The sequence below is a fragment of the Lissotriton vulgaris genome, chromosome 3_1 (genome assembly GCF_964263255.1).
Source record: "Lissotriton vulgaris chromosome 3_1, aLisVul1.2, whole genome shotgun sequence".
Classification (NCBI taxonomy): Eukaryota; Metazoa; Chordata; class Amphibia; order Caudata; family Salamandridae; genus Lissotriton; species Lissotriton vulgaris.
The window spans coordinates 1668819127-1668836523 of NC_141689.1; the positions used below are offsets into that span (position 1 = coordinate 1668819127).

Consider the following 17397-nt stretch of genomic DNA (forward strand, 5'->3'; position numbering starts at 1 on the left):
AGCATGGACAGGCAGGCAAGGAAATTAAGAAACTGACCCTTAACCTTATAATATAGTTGTAAGGCAAGCATGTTGTTACTAAAGCATCTTATAAATGGCGGCCAATGGGAGTAGATAACTGAATGCATAGGTCAGAGCCAGACATTCATCAACCAGTCAAAGTAGAAGATGAGATAGAGTGGCCCTTGTTCTTATAATCTAATCTGAAATACCACGGATGCATATTGGTGAATATGCTTCTAGTGCATTATTATCTGGATTTAGCAGTGCCTCCAGAGGATTTTACAGGACTGTGTTCATTGATATGCACCCTGAATATCGACCCCAGAATATCGATGGGGCACCATATTGAGAAAAAAATATTGGGAAAAAATATAGATAGAAAGTAAGGGTACATTTTCTGTAAGTAACTCCACATGTATGTACCTAGACAGTCCATGTATCTTCGAGGTGCGTAGTGGTAAAGTTAGGAATAGTAAATCTATACTTCACTATGTGCACTTACCTTTTAGTATTTTGTCCCTTCACATTCTGTATTCTATCATGATATTCTGGTGGTCGATATTCAGTAGCACAATTGTGGAAAATTAGATGCTTGATGTGAACGAGTGGTATGAGAAGGAAAACTGATCAGATGGCAACAGAGTAAATAATACTGAATCTAGAGAACATGAATGTGATCTGTATTTTCTATGTTGACCAAGAAAGAATGACAGCTTGTAGAATCTGCAATAGGGCAGAACTCAGTCGCTGTGCATAGATGCCAGTGACTGAGGGGGCAGCAAACTGATGGATTATGGACAAAAGCAGAAAGGATAGGGAAAACAAGGCTTTTATGGCTTGAGATACCTCACCATCTCCAATTTCCTCCTCATACGGTGCCTTTATGCAGTCCTGTAGAGGGACTAGTCCTGTAGAGTGAAGTAGTGTGGCTCACTGGTTAGAGGCGGCAGACCCGAGAGCAGAGGACGGCCCGGGACCAGGGTTCGATTCCCGGCGCGGCAGGTTTCTGGACCAGGGTCAGCGGACTCGATAATTCTCTCGCCTCGGTGCCCACTCTGATCAGCGATCACACTCGGCAACTCTGGGCATTAGCTTGCCTCATCTTCACTAACGGCCCCACCAGACCGCCGGGGATGCCTGGTCTCACCCTGGAGATACCCATTAAGGGACCATCTCTCAGGGAAGCCAGGAAGGGTTTTGCAGCGGTCGAAGCGCCTTGGGACCCTCCGGGTAAGTAGTGCGCTATATAAATGCCTATACATTTACATTTACAGATGTGTGAGCTGCTTAAATGAAAAGGAAAGACAAGTAGTCTAGCAGGCCTTCCAAACACAGCACAGATTAACCTCCCCATAAAATGGCAATCAGTTTGCCTGTACAGGGTATCAAATATGTCACATTTGACTTTTGTGTAATCAAAGATGTTACCAAGACCCCTTGGAACGTAGCTCCACTGAAGGGATGTTTTCATCAAGAATTCCTTTTGAGGTTGAGTGCTAAAATTAGTTTAGGATTTAAAGAGAAAGCATTATAGATGAGGCAAGCAGTAAACATCATTTGTTTCACTAGAGGTGATTTTTGTATATAAAGTAAGAAACAGAGTGGTGCGCTACTCCATGTAAACCTAAATTGACGTTCAGGAAGTGACGGGGAATAACCTGAAACAACAATCCATATGATTGGTTATTTCAAAAAACAAATTATTGCAAGGAGCAAACAAGTGGGTTTGTGGAAAGCTAAAAAAAAATCTTGTGACCAGCTCAGTGATCCGACAGTTTGGGATGAGAAACTGCCTACATATAGGAAATGCTGAGTAAACTTATATTTTGACCACCTCTCTAATTTGTGCATAGGGAATTCTACAGAGGTCACCTCGACACTCTGCAACAAAAATTAATGACCACCATGTGATCATTAGCCCTCTAGCAAGTTTGCATCTAACCAATCAGGAGCTTCCGCAGATTACAGGACTTTATTGCTTTATCCCAGGGGTCAACCAAGGTTAATCAACACATTGATTCCCACATCTCCTTCTGGAGGATAACGTTTAATGCCCTGTAATAGGAAAACAGAGGAAATACATGACATGAAAAATTTTAAAGAATAAACTTGTTTTTAAAATGGTTTTCTATTTAATAGTTTTCTCCATTAAAATCCAAGAACTATTTTAATTAGACATTCAGACTCTAAACATTTCTATTTAATTCCCATTAATATTACCATTTTGTTCCTTGACAGTTAGCAATCATTTACATTTTTCTGATGCCATATTTGCTAGATGCCTTATTAAGACTTATCCTTTTGGCTGCTGATGGGATACAAAAGCACAACACAGAGAGACGTTTTTTACTGTTAGCTTTTCCATTATTATTTAGGTTCATAATCAGAAATTAACAACATTGAGAATTAAACACAAACATTTTCCAGTAAATGCATTCAGAATAATAAATCCAGACAGAAGACACTCAAATGTAATCATTTTAATTAGGCTTATTGAGTGTAGTGATGGAGGAAATGCTTTCAGCTTTGTACCTTGGACATGGTATCTCTCAGCAAGGCATCAATATTGCTAGCAAATAAATCTTACCTATTTGCCTTTTTGTGAGTATGTTCACCAAAACTTTCAACAATGTGATGCAAAACCACGCAACGTCTTGCACAAGGTTGGACTACAACAGAAAATAGGCCCTGGTTCCAAAATAAAAGTGGACGCAATTAGTGAATTAGAAAGCTAAAAAAGTGACCCATGTTTGCAAATTGGGCAGTTTTGAACTTGTAAAGACACGTTGTTTAATTGTTGCTTTGCAAGGGCTGGAAGACTGCATGAATATGAGCTTGTTACAAGCAATGACTGTTTTAATATCTGAGAAATCAACAGTAAAAAACAGCCCAGAAGACCATAAAAGGGGATTCTGAACAGCTAAAAAAACTGCTTCCAAACTGCCAAAAAAAAACGTCTACACACTGACGTGTCAAACCAGCCCATCGGGTACTGCCTGATTGCCCTATAGGCCAGCCCAACCCTGGTCTTGCAAGGGTCTTTTTCAGAGCACAAAAACCCCTTTGCGCCGCCTTGTGTTGCTTTGCTTCAAGGAGCGCTACTGGGGCAGATCAATGCAAATGTTATTTTATTTATTTATTTTGAAGGTTTTATATAGTGCGGACAAGATACTTACAGATATCAGAGTGCTTTCCAATCAGCGAGGCTAGTTATACATAACAATGAAGAAGGAAAAATCACAAATAGCTTAACAAATTAAAAGGAAATTCTATGGAGGAAAGATCACGCATGACATGAACAGTTTGTGTACAGGGGAAAAAGAGAAGAGTACATAACAGGGACATCATAGTTAATAAAAAGTCCCGGTCTGAAAAATGAAACTAGGATGTTTAGTTGGATCCTTAACGAAGAGAGGAGAATTAGCAAGGGAACTATTGAATCTCAGAATAACTTAGACTGCAATCGGGTGAATTTTGCCATGAGAATTGCTTTAACTTCCTTTTTGAAAGAGATGGTAGGTCTTCAGTCTGATTTCTGGTGGAAGGGTATTCCAAATCCTTGGCGCCATCCCCGAAAAGGTCAGTTTATATGAATCTTTGAGCTTTCAGTAGTAGGTTATTTGTACTCCTTGAGGACCTTGACCCACCAGAGATTGTCAATTTCTGTGCAAGGTAGATGGGTGCGCTGTAATGTAAGGCCTTATGTGTCATGCAGGCTATTTTAAGATGAATTCTTGCTTCGAGGGAGTCTGGGATGCTCACTTGTAGTAGTGAAAAATTGATGATTTTGTTCCATAGAGGTAAAAGCCAAGGGGTTAACAGCGTTAGCAGGGAGTGGATCGATAAGGTGGTTGGAAGGCTTTAGGGCATTGGGAATCTTGCCTAAGGCCTCTTCAGTGTAGGTATCGAAGGATGACCAGGTTGCTTCATTCTTAAGGTCAAGCTTTGAGGGGATTTGGAGTGGGGAAGTTGGTAGTGAAGGGGATGTTTGTGAATGCGGCACGGAATACAATAATAGATCGTTAAGTATATCTTTCTCGATGTTATCAGTCTTCTGAGTGAAGAAAGCAGAACATTCTTCACAATTGGCAAGTGGTTGGGCCGCATCTAGTAGACGTTTAGGTGCCTCTTTAGATTGAGTTTTGTTTAACTCGAAAAGTTTTTTTGGGCGATTTCTAGCTTGATCTAGTTGGTGGCTTAAGAAGTCTGCTTTAGTGTGCTTGATCTTTTTGTAATAGGCGTTTCTCTTTTTCCTTAGTAATTTAAGATGATTAGAAGATGGGACTGATCTCCAATTACGTTAGAAGGTTCTGAGAGACTGTCTATCCTCATTAAGTAGGTCAGTGTACCAGGGCTTAGAGTCTTTAGTGGAAACTCTCTTTAGTTGAAGGGGGGCTACCTCATTAATTATCTCGCCCATAGAGTCGAGGTAGTGGTTAGTGAGATCGTGTAAGTCTGGGATGTATGTCGTTACAACGCATACTTTTACTCCGCATACCATTACAACGCGGTTTTTACAACGCATACCATTACAACGCATAGCGCTTTCCGGTGCTGGATAGTGGTAAGTATAATTTACTATTCTAACTCCAGTCCCCGTGGACCCTAGGGAAGGTGTTGGATAGTAAATTAAACTTACCTCTTATCCTAGAGCGACCCCCAGCGCAATGCGTTGTAATGGTATGCGTTGTAATGCCTGCGTTGTAATGGTAGTGCGGAGTAAAAGTTGCGTTGTAACGGGTGTATACCGTAAGTCTGCGGTGTCAGCAGGTGGCCGAAGAAGGTTGTAGCTTGAGGAGGATAGTGTGTTGGGGTTGAGTCTTTTCAGGTCTCGTTTCCAAATCTTAGGTTTTGTGGACTGAACCAAGTTGAATGTAACTGTTTCCTTGATGAAGAAGGTGATGATATGGTGGTCCGACCAGTCTCAGGGATGGATCGACTCCAACTGAATGATGTCACTTTTGGAGATTATTCGATCCAAGATTGAGCGTTTATTGTGAGTGGTTAAATAAAAAGTGGTACTGTCGGGTGACAACACGAATGATTTACAACTGCTATTCAATGCAATCTAAGAAAAGAAACAACCCCTCTGGAAAACACAAAACCAGGCCCTTACACTGAATGAAATGAAGACCTGTACGTGATTTGTTGTACTTTGTATTTATCTTTAAGCTCCATTCTTAGGGACCGGCGGTAAGCTGACTGTTTGCAGCTGTCTGATGAGCAGCCGTGCCATATAATAACAGCGCGATTTTTGCACAGTTCTGGATTTAAGGACTCTGTGCCATTCCTGTCCAGGCGATTCACACAGACTAGGACTGTCGTGCCGTGTACATCTGTCTTGATAAAGACCCGCCGCGACCTTAAACACGGGCGCCGAAGGGTCGAAATGTCGACATTCTTCACAGGCCCAGCAATTCTAGAATTCTATCAAACTGAAATAAATAAATAGGATTCTGGAAAATCGTATCAGTGGATGGCCTTTAGGAAATAAAACACTTGTATATATTTGTATATATTGATTGTATTGGAATGTATCATCACTGTACATATCATTTTATCACGTGATCACTATTCACTATTGTCACTTTTTTGCACTTCAAATATTATATTGACAGTCATTGTATTTATTGTATAAAAAATCAATTTGAATGAATTTAATTCAGATAAATACAAAGTACAACAAATCATGTACAGGTCTTCTTTTCATTCAGTGTAAGGGTCTAGTTTTGTGTTTTCCAGAGGGGTTGTTTCTTTTCTTAGAGTGCATTGAATAGCAGTTGTAAATCATTCGTGTTGTCACCCGACAGAACCACTTTTTATTTAACCATTGATTACCCAGGTTCTGAGGGACACAGGGTCACCCCCGTTTTTCTTAATATTTATTGTGAGTGGGGCTATTGCAGATTTGGGTGAGGGCTAGATCGTCAAGGAAGTGTTTGAGGCTGTTGACCACTGCGTCATTGTTGTCATTCCAATAAAGATTGAAATCGCCAAGGAATATTTGGTTATTTTGCCGCTCGTGGTTAGTTGTTATCATATCCATGAGATGTTCGGTGAAGATGAGGTTGTCGCCTGGTGGATGATAGACGATGTGAAGCGAGCAAGCTGGTTTGCCATTGCTGCTTGTCCAATCTGATGATGTTGTGGTTAGGGGGTACTAGAATGTCAATGAGTGGGGTGGAGGATTCTGTTAGCCAGGTTTCGGTTAACATTAACAGGTCTAGTTCCTGTGAGATGATGAGGCCAGCTATCTCTGCAGCATGTCTGGAGGCGGATCGGCAGTTGAGGAGAGTGCATTTAAGACGGGATGTGATGAGGGAAAAGGAGGGTTTTGGGTGAGAGGGACATTTCTGAAGTTGTTATCAATGACCCCCCTATTGTTGAGTCTCGCGGATCTGAATGGATTGAGGGGGATAGTGGGTATGGTCATCTGAGAATTAGTTGGGCCTATTGTGGGAGAAGGATCAAAGGAATGAAGGAGAGCTAGCAGATCGCTCTCTGTAAAGTGATTGATGCTTCGCATTGGGCGCAATGGTGTATTGTGTTGAGGAACTGTTTCCAGCTGGGAGGAGTGGGTTTAAGGGTACGAGTAATGTGATGTGGGTGCCCGGTCAACTTAGAGGTTCTGAAGGGAATATTATGCCAAGGTTGTCTCCATATCACCTCCTTAAAGGATTGGAGTTCCTTTTTGAGTTGGTGGAGAGCAGACATTATTTCCTCAAGTATAAGGTCAGGTAAGGTTGTGAGTGGGTGTGGAGGCTTTGTTATGTATGTGGATGGCTGCAGAGGTGCAGGTATGGAAATAGTTGGAGGTAGTATAGTGCTAGGGCTTGGATGAGTGGAGGGTGTAGCAGGTTGAGTTGAGGGGGAGGTTGGTTGTTGCGTGGGAGTGGGAGGGGTAGTTGGGAGCGGGGGGTGCTCGGAAGGTAATGTGTTATCAATGAGGTGCTGTGGTGTCGAGATAAGAGATATCCCATGCCCTCGGAAGGGGTGGCTGTGATGGGGTGAATACTTGCCCGGAGTAGCACTTTGAGGCCAGGATGTCGAAACGGGAGAGATGCTGCTGTTAGGGGGGAGGGGAGCCATGGTCTTGTGTTGAGGGGGTTCAGAATCAGTAAGAGGGACAGATGCTGTATTGACCGTACTGGGAGGAAGAAAGTGTCGGAAAGTCGAGGTGTTGTGAGATGTGTTGTTGGCTGGTGAAAAATGGGTGGAGGTGTCGCGAGATTCCAAAGCCAGAAATGGACTAGATGGGTGAGGATGTCAGGCGTGCTGGGTGGTTTTGGTGAAAGGGAGTGAGGTGTAATAACGGGGGGGGGAGAAATGGGTGGCATTGTAAGACTCTGATGATGGAGGAGGAAAGGGTGGCAGAAGGATGTAAGGCGAGCTTGGTGGTTTTGGAAGGGTGAGGTGTGGCGTATTAGCGGGAGGGGTAGATTGGGTGGAGGTGTCGTAGGAGTCCAATGTCGGTGGTGGACAGGGTGGTTGCAGGAGGAGGCTGTCATTCTGGGTAGGTGATACAACAAATGTGTGCTGGCGCTGGGAGAGGATTGGGTGACTAATTGGGGTTTAGACACAAGGTTTTTAATGGTAGGGAAGATGTTGTCCCGGAGATTCAGATTGCGGTCTGTGACTTGGGTGAGGATAATTCCATTATTGTATATAGTGTTAGTTGCTGTCGCATGGAAGAGCTGTGAGGGGCAAATACATAAAACAATACCATGTGCAGTTTTCCTCGAGGAAGAGATCGAAAGAGAGGTAAGGAAAGCTTTCCTCCATTGGGCTCTTCGCTTAGTGTGAAAAATGAAATCAGGAAGTAGTAATCCCGTTTGTATGTTGAGAAATAGGGGTCGGCAAAGAGAGTTTCAGGGTGCAGTTTTATGAAGTTGTGCTTAAAGCGATTAGCTGATTTTTTAGTGAGGTTAGAGGTGTAAATGATGTTGTAGGAGGGTGTACCTGCGGGTTCCAAACTGAGAGCAGCACAGTAATTGAGAATGTATGAGATGAGAAGCGAAGAGGGTGTAGAGCAGGGCAAGTGGCGGGGGTGCTTGGGGGAGGGAGAATACGATGAGGGGGAGGCTAAGTGATCAAGGGTGGAGACATGGGTGGGAATCCCCAGAGACTTGAAGGCAGCACCTGCGGTACCGGTGTGAAGTGAGAGGTGGGGGGGAAAAGATCGTGGAAGGGAAAGGGATCAAGAAATGAGGAAAATAATGCAAGAAGAATGAATATAGAGTCTGTTTAGAGGTGCTGCACCGTGGGCGCTCAGTGGTAAAAAGACAGTCTAAGATGGCCGACTCATAAGGAGGGATCTTAGTGAACACCTATGAAGTCCTTTGTCTGTTTCCATTTAGATTGGGAGCAAGCAGAGTAGTCCTTTTTCGCTGATCATTAGGGCTGGTGGGGTTCTATGGGCTATCTTGTGTAGTTCTATTTTACTGTCCGTTGGACTATAATGGGAAGATAGTCCTGTTTCTGTTGAGATTTCTTGTAGGCAGAGGGGGTACAGTGAGACCAGCCTTGATCATACTGGTGGGATGGGGAGGGCCCCTTGTCCATGCTATTTACGACCTCGGCCATTTTGAGAGAGTTAAGTCTATGGCTACTGCCATCTTAAAAATCAGTGAAAGACTAAACAAGAAAAATGCCCTTTGAAGGGCGAGGTCTGTGATTGCTAATTTTCTTAACCTTTAGCATTCAATTATTAGTCCACCATTGAAAGTCCTGATGAGCATAGAACGCACTCTTAGTGATCTTAAGTGGAGAAATAAGCTGTTTCTAAGGGGGCGGGGCTGTGCAACGAGCCAAGCTCTGAGGGACCTAGGAAGTCTTGCTCCGGGGTGCACAGAGGGACCTCAATGTCCCAGTCTTGAAGATCCACCGCACCCGGATCAGCTACTCCCGGGTGGCACTGCAGCACTGAAAAACCTCATCGACCCAGGCTAGGGGCTCCATGTACTCACCATCGAAGATGAACAGAGTAGACCCTTCACATCCTCCTACGGGTATGGAGCTCTCGCCGCACAGTCTTAGATGCAAAGCAGCCGCCGCCTTGTGTACATAGACCCGAGGCAGCAGCAAAGGGAAGCCCGGTATCCTGTTATGCGGTCCTCCGGAAATAGGATGAAATCAAAAACAAATGTACGGGGAAAGCCAGTGCATGGACTACTGTTGTTGCAGCAGCGAGGCCCCTCGCTTCAGTCGGCGGGTTGACGGGGGCCGTACAACCGTCTGTGCACTCAGGATATATCCCACGATTGTGACCGGGGGGCTGAGAGTGGGAGCCCGCCACTCCTTGATCAGTGGCAATCAGCGCACACTGCTCCACCACTTCGGCCGCCTCTAGGAATCAACTTCGGCCACCTCTGGGTGTCGGTCCGCCGCTGCGAGTCTCGAGGGTCCACTCCCGAGTCCCGGTCCTTAGTCAGAGCCGAGGGTCCACTCTCCGAGTCCCGGTCGAGGCCAGTAGGGAGAGCCCACCACGCCTCAAGCGGGTTGCTCCACTGATCTTTCAACTGCAATCGCCTTTGGGGGGTCCGTCCGCCACTTCGGAAGGGGGGCCAGTCAGTCACACAGGTCCGCTCTTAGAGATTCGGTCCAGCCAGCCTCTGCCTTCCTATTTGGCCAGCATTCTAGATGAGAACCATCCTAGCCCTCAGTAGTCTCGACCTTGGATTCAATCTGCTCCGATGGCAACAACAGCTTCCAGGATGTACGTAGGACTGTTGACAAACTCTGATGTCCAAGAACTGGTAAGAATGAATGTTCACAAAAATGCAAAAAAGGTATGCAAAGTAGGTAGAACTAAACCAATTACTTTTAAGAATTCGGTTCCACGTAAAGGCGGCTGCTAACAGGGATATTTCCAGAAAGGGGATCCCAAGAGCTTGGAGCTCCTTCCAAGAGCTCCTACCAGTAGGCCATTGAGTGATCCACAGACCAAAATTTTAAGATAGCCAGACAGAGGATTGCATCACAAACCTCCCTGATGCAGGCATTAACAAATAAAAATTCATTTAATTCTCAAAACAAAACCATACATTTTATGTGTGCTTCAGGGCACAGCACACATCCAATGCATGGGATCCCTTGAGTTTGCCTAGGCATAGCATAGGAAGTGGTTTGGGAAATGTATGCTTTCAGTACAAATCCTATCTGAGACAGTGAACACACTCTTCTGCACCATGCGCCAGGCTTTGCGGTATGCAAGATAGGTTTGTTAGAGCTCTAGCAATGGGGATGCAGCAGCGGCAGGCCAATTGCACAACATTGCATGAAAAATTAGTAAATTTGGTCCTAAGTGGTTAATTATTTGCCGGTAGAGAACAGAGGTAAAGAGTTGAGCTTTCCTGCCTCCCTCCTTGCAATGAATGACTCTCACTAGGAAGGACTCGTTCCAAGATGTGTGGTGCCCTAAGCATCGCTCAAATAATGTGTAACAGTAGTCACTTAGAATAGGGAACCTGGTGACCGGGAGGTTAATGATGAAATGAAGCTCACTACACTGCTCATAATGGCATCTCTGTAGCTGATTAGATTGCATTAAAATGATGAGGGGTTATATCACAAATAACACAGGAACTATTCCCAACTTCACTACTTCAACGCTATAGATTGTGATATGGTATTTTCCTAGGGTGCTGTAATGCAGTCTAGTAAGGGATTTGAAAAAAGTTACTAATATGCCTACTCTCTGCACCAGTCTTTTCATCAACCTTACCTTTAAGATGCCAGGTGCTATCCAACACAGCCCTGCCAAGATTCCCAGGTTCATGTGTGACTAGGTGCTCCAGCACAGGTTTTATCTTTGAATTCTGGTACTTGTAGTTTTCTTAATTCTACTATAAAACCAGATTTACAAGTCCCAGAAATAAAAAACAAAAACCTGGCGTGGAGCAGCTCATCACACATCGACCTGGGAAACTTGGCAATTATGCTTGCAGTGTAAACACTCTAGTTTCATTATAATGAATTTGCACTGTATCAAATGTGTTCTGTTAGTACTGCCTAAAATCCTGCATAACCCTCTCTCTCAAGTGATATATTTGCCAAATCTGCATGTTTATGTTGCTTTCTGCAGAATATTAACCACTCTCTTATTAACTGTTACTTGAAAAAGGTGTCAAACAAATCATCCCCTGCCATGGAAAGGAGGCTAGTTCAATTTTGGTGTCAGGCTTTTTTTGTCAGGTTCTAGCAGGCGCTATCAATCACGAGCAGACAGAGGAAGTGATTTGGAAAATGGTAAGGCAAGAACGCACACTTTATACTCCAAATGCATTGCTCCCCATGGCTGAGGAGTACTCTGTGTGTGCTCATCTGCAAAGTTGAGTATAGTACAAACTCTTATTTTTCAGGGTACCTGTGACTCCAAATAGCAATACAATCATAAAAATTTAGAATACCTAGCAATGCATATCTTAGGGACATCATTTGACTCCCGCTAGGTGACTTACTTAATGCCCTTAATGTGTCAATATCCAGTCCAGGTTACAATATTCTGATCACTCTGACTGGCCCTTAGTTTCACGGCACAAGGCTTATCACAAAACGGTCTAATTTAAAGACTAGTTAAATCCGTAAGTCTTGTCTATGATAATGCATCGTCCTGATTGCGCTCAACATTTTTGAGTTCAAGGTCAACGTAGCTCAGAAGACCGCAGATATTGCCATGCTATTGGCTAGGCTTCTCATCGGAGGGAAGGTGCTATCAGCGGGTTGGGTCATTATCAGAAGCTCTCTCATCAGTTCCTTTTTTTGGGCCTGATCCACAAAGATAAGTCATACATTTATACCCATAACCATATTCCTAATCACAATTGTAAATCTAAGACTTTTAGAAATTTGCAAGCATTTTTAATAATACACCTGGAAAGCTGCAAAAATCGTATCTTACACTACTTACTAGTAGGAATATCATTTGACATCGGCTAATTACTCCCTTTTGCTGGATTAAATCTCTGACCATTTTCAGGGTGAGGAGGAGGAACGGAGCTCACCCCATACTCTTGTGGGTGTTGAAGAAGGAATTTCTCCACATGGGCGCCAGTTACAGTGGCGGAGGAAGGTGGGTGCGGCCCGCCCCGGGTGTCATCACTGAAGGGAGTTACAAAATGGCAAAAATATGTGTTTTAAACACATATTTTTGCACATATTTGTGCCATTTTGCCAAGCCAGGGGTGACAAGTGTCATCACTGAGGGGGTTGACAAAATACATATCTTTGCCACGTTGTCATTTTCCACAGCAGGTACCACCTGACCTTTCCTCACCACTGGCCAGTTACGAGAAGACCATTAACCCCTTTGCTGCTCATGACGAGCTCAGCTCGTCATGAGGCACGGTTGAGCTGTGCTTATGACGAGCTGAGCAGCACAGGAGGGGAAAACCATTAGCAGCCAAGGTGTTAATCTCCATAAACGTATGTTTGAATCCAAAAAAGGGCAGGAGTACATTGATTTGTTACTGCATAAGTGTACGTCATGACTGAAAACAATTACAAAATAGTTAACCTCGTTCAGGATGTGGGGAGTGGTAGGATCAGGGCATGGGTATCCATGGGAGTTTGTGACTATACACAAACTTGCGAAATTGTTGGAATTCACAAATTCCTCTCTTTCCTCTTCCCACTAAACTGCACCTTAGACACGAGTAATGTCATGAACATTGAGTTCTAAATGGGCCATTATTCTAAACATACTTTAGAACCCATAATAAAACGTAGTTTTTCAGCAGTTTTGTGGTGTTTCTTTATTTTATTGTTTTCTGTAGTACAGTACACTTAAGTGAATGCCAGTGCATTTTATAATAAGCATTAGCAAAACCAGGTAGGTCTTGCCTGTGCAAGACATATTGGTTTTTCCAAATTGTTTTAGCCATGGTGTACACCAGTGTGGTGGCTGTACAGAATGGCTAAAGGGTAGTGGAGTAGGGTATAGTGACATGGAGTCGATTGATATGTCGTAGTGTGGACGTAGACTGGACTGGAGTGTCATAGAGTAGAGTGGCATAGAGTGTCGGGGAGTGGCATAGAGTGGAGTGGAGGATTGTGGAGAGTCTTATCATGAAGTGTTGTGCTGTGATTTGTTGAGTATTGGATGTTGTAGAGTAGAGTAAAGTGGAGTGTCACGGAGTGTCGTGGAGTGGAGGAGTGCAATTTTGATGGGTGTAGAGTAAAGGGGCTTACAGAAAAGTGTCGTAGAGTAGAGGGAAGTGGAGTGTCGTGGAGCCGGATGGTGTGGTATAGGATGGAGTGGAGTGGGATGGAGCGGAGTGATGTGGAGTGGAGTGTTGTAGAGTGGATTATCATGGAGTGGAGGGGCATGGAGTGAGGTAGAGTGGAGTGTTGTAGAGTGGCTATGAGTATTGCGGAATGACGTAGAGTGGCGTGTGGAAGATTGCCATTGAGTGCTGTAGAGTGGAGTGGCATAGAGAATAGTAGAATGGTTAGCCATAGAGTGGCAGAGAATGTCAAAGAGTGGAGTGGTTTAGAGTGAATTGTCGTAGTGTCGCGTAGAGTGGAGTATCATAGAGTGAGGTGGCGTGGCCTAGAGTGAAGTGACATAAAGTGTTGTAGAGTGGACGGGCGTGGAGTAGAGAGGTGTAGAGTAGATTTGAGTAGAGTAGAAAGGCTTAAAGTGGAGTGGCTTAGTGTTTTGTGGAGTGGTGTAGAGTGGAGTGGCATAGAGTGTCGTAGAGTGGAGGGGTGTAGATTGGCATTGAGTACAATATTGTAGAGTGGAATCTGCATGGTATGATAGTACACTGCCATTAAAACAACCAACACATTTTCAGTTGAAATGGCCATTAAATGTGTGCCAACATACAGTTATACTGATAAAACTATACATCACACAAACACAAATGTGTAGAAATGGTATCACATAGTGTATTTGTTTGTTTTGATCATATTAACATATTTGGTTCCAGCGCACTTCAGAATGTGCTTCATTTATGCTCGCCTAACTATGATATTTCCTGTAATATTTGCACAGTTCATTTTTGTTGTTGTTGTGCGCTAGATAAAAGCCTCTCCTTTCACACCCCCAGATTGTCAGATAGCTCGCTCACTTTGAAGTAAAAGAAAGAAAAGTAAATACCAATCTACCTCGAAAGACAGAGCCTGACATTTGACCTTTGTGTTTGAATGCAAAGCAAATATGCCAAGATGAGATAAAAATGTAAAGGCCTGCTTATGGAAGAATACAATAAACAGGCAATGCTCCACGGGTGGGACAAATACATGCTGGACAGCCTAAAACAAATAAAGCCAGCAAATAGAAAGCAACAAACAAATGTGAGTTACAAACCACAAAGTTAATGGGAAGTAATTGGCCGAATGCATTATTTGGTCAGCTTTCAGAATATCCCCAAGAAGTCTTTAGTAATCACACAGTTGCATTATCTGGTAGGATTCAACCTAAAAATTGTAAAGGCAGAACTAATGTCAATAAGGTGAATTCTATGCAGGTCTTGGGCTGCTAGCTGGGAGGGGTGCCATAATGTAATGTAATGTAATGTAATGTGGTCTTGTAAAGCGCACTGCTGCCCTGAGGCGTTGTGGCAATGTAGACCGCTGGGGAACCCGTCCTGGCTATCCCTGTGAGATGGTCTAATGCACCTAGAAGCATTCGATTTGGACTACCGAGGGGCAAAACCATGTACTCTTGCTAACAGTGCATAGGATCACAGCCAAGAAGGTTTCTATGAACCAACATTTTTCCGAAGGATTTCTTTAGCTAGTGCAGGGCGTAGCTATCAGTGGTGCACTGGGCCCTGGATCCTCCGGGGCCCACTATACCCTGACCTGACTATTGTATTTCACCCCCACCAGCTGTCAATGAGTCCCATTTCCTTGCTTGCAGTAAGGTCTGTGGCACTTTGATACACTATCAACATGTTTTTTCTCATGTGCACATGTGGAAAAACATATGTAATCTTCTTCAGTAGTCAACTTCAAATGCTGTGTGGTGCCAGATGCAGTGATATTAAAAAATGTACACGTATTAAAATCATCTGCACCACTGATAAAAATCTTTGGTGGAAAGCCGATGGGGACTTCTCTCCTATTTCTGTCATCACAAGGCTAACAGACATCTCCCTCTGCTCAGGGGAGGTTCAACCCTGCTGTGACCCTCAAAGCAGGCTCAGGGAGTGTCTTTCTGCTTATTTGAAAATAAATACAGACAGGGAAATTGTTGATTTTCTGGCTGAATTTATCCGCAAAAAAACATTCAAAAACAAAAGACCATAATTATATGCGACTGCGTTTTTAATTCTCAAACACCTTGCACTACCTCTATAATTGAAGTGGCTCACAGAGGCACTGCAGATAACCTATCTCATGAATATTAATGAGGTAGATCGCAATTTGCGACCCATTAGAAATTGCTGCCATCAGAGGAATGGTGGCCTGCTGAGGTCAGCAATCATGTTTGTGATTTCTTTTTTTTTTAAAAGCCTTTTTTTTTTAAAAAGCCTTTTTTTTAAAAATGCTGCCCGTATTCCCTAAAGTAAAATGGAATGCATTTAAAAATAAAAAAATAATCTTTGCAATTTCATTGTTTAATGGTAGGCACTGGTTCGTGGGACCACTGTCTGCTTTGAAAAAATATTTATCTTTACATTCTCAAAGGGGAAGAGGTCTTTTGGGGACCCTTTCACATTTGCGAATGGGTTACCATCTACTTGAAATAGGTGGTAAAACACGAATGTTTTGAAACCGCATTTTGGTCGCAAAACATTCTTACATCCCACTGCGATTCGGTATTAGGAATGAACGCCCTAACATGCCCCTTCCTAATATGGAATGAGTAGGTAATTGCAATTTCAAACTCTGATTCAGAAATATTTTAATGATTCACAGTTTGGGATTGATAGATACCAAAATTCATTTTTCTGGTTTCAAATGGCCCAACTCTGCGAATTGGCTCGTTTGCAACTGGAAAAAAAGTTTGCTATATCTAACCCAATTTTTTTTTAAATGCAGCCTCATTTTTTATAAGGAAATGGGCTGCAGTAAAAAAAAAACTTTTAAATAAAAGTGTTTTTAAATGAGAGACAATTACAGACATGTAATCTGACCCTAGCATCCAGTTGGGGTGAGTGTCACGTTGCAACCTACTTAATTAATATTCATGAAGTAGGTAGGATCCCACTCAGAATTGGAATTGTATGAACCAACCTATTAGTACATAGGCCAGTTCATAAATTCCTTACTAATTGCAAAAATACTGGTTGCAAATTGTGACCAGTTTTTTCAACCAATTATTAGTATATCCTGGCCCCATGTTTCTAATCTGGTTTAAGATTGTCGATCCTCCATCATGTTTTATTGTACTTAAACTTCCTGGTTTATTCAATGTATTTATTCCTGTTGTTATCCCCTGATGTATTGGCACACATTTTCTAGCTTCATTTTCCATTCAGTGACTCCGTACAGTTAGGGTTACAATAGTCTGAGCAATGTGATGTGAGTAGATGGTCTAACTTTTTTCATAGCCCGCAATTGTAATTCTTTGGCTTTACTAGACAATTATCTGTCTACTGTAAAGAAGATGATTTCTCCTACCTTTGGGATGCTGGTCGATAAATCACTTTTTAAAAATGTTCAGTGTCTCTATCTTTATTTATATATTTATTTATTCATAGAACATACTACTCTCCTGATATGAAACATACCCAGCCTTGCAGCATCTTGTTTTAACCAGGTATCTTTTATAGAGTTTCTGTTGTTTTTTTTTTGTCTGACTTGTGGGTGCAGCTATCTGTCTGCCCAGATGAGTATTCCTCCCTTTTCTCATATTGTTAGAACTTGGGGTCTCTAGTTGGCTGAGGCAGTTACCTTAGTCCAAATAGAGACTCTTGCTTCTAGTCAGGGAAAGGAAGGACACCCTCTTTGATAACCCCTGCTCACTCCCTGGTAGCTTAGCACAAGCAGCCTGGCTTATCTTCAAGGCAATGTGTAAAGTATTTGCAACCACACTCCCAGTGACACAGTGATAACACCACAAATGAACACCACACTGTTGTATGAAAATAGCGGTGTCTTTATCTAGAAGAAAAATATGGTAAGACCAAACGATAAAATTCCATCATATGCGTATTCGTAATATTTCACTTTGCCGGTTATTAGGCCAACAAACACTTGTAGGTTCTTGCGGTATTAATGAGCAAGTCACAATGTTCAAATGCAGTCCTAATGCAATGCTATGCATTTCTTATTGTCAGACTAATGCAGTTTGTAATGCAAGAATAATGCAATCCTCAATGCAAGTAATCAGGCAGTTCGTAATGCAAGAATAATGCAATCCTCATTGCACGTAATCAGGAAGTTCGTAATGCAAGTATAACGCACTCATTAATGCAAGTAATAAGGCAGTTCATAATGCGA

The 17397-nt window shown here is 42.9% G+C and overlaps 1 protein-coding gene across 1 annotated transcript in view; it reads left to right on the forward strand.

The window, feature by feature from the left end:
• The window catches only part of ANK2 (ankyrin 2), an 874236-nt gene that overhangs the window by 160397 nt on the left and 696442 nt on the right, over positions 1-17397 (forward strand). The gene's annotated exons all lie outside the window — the stretch shown is intronic.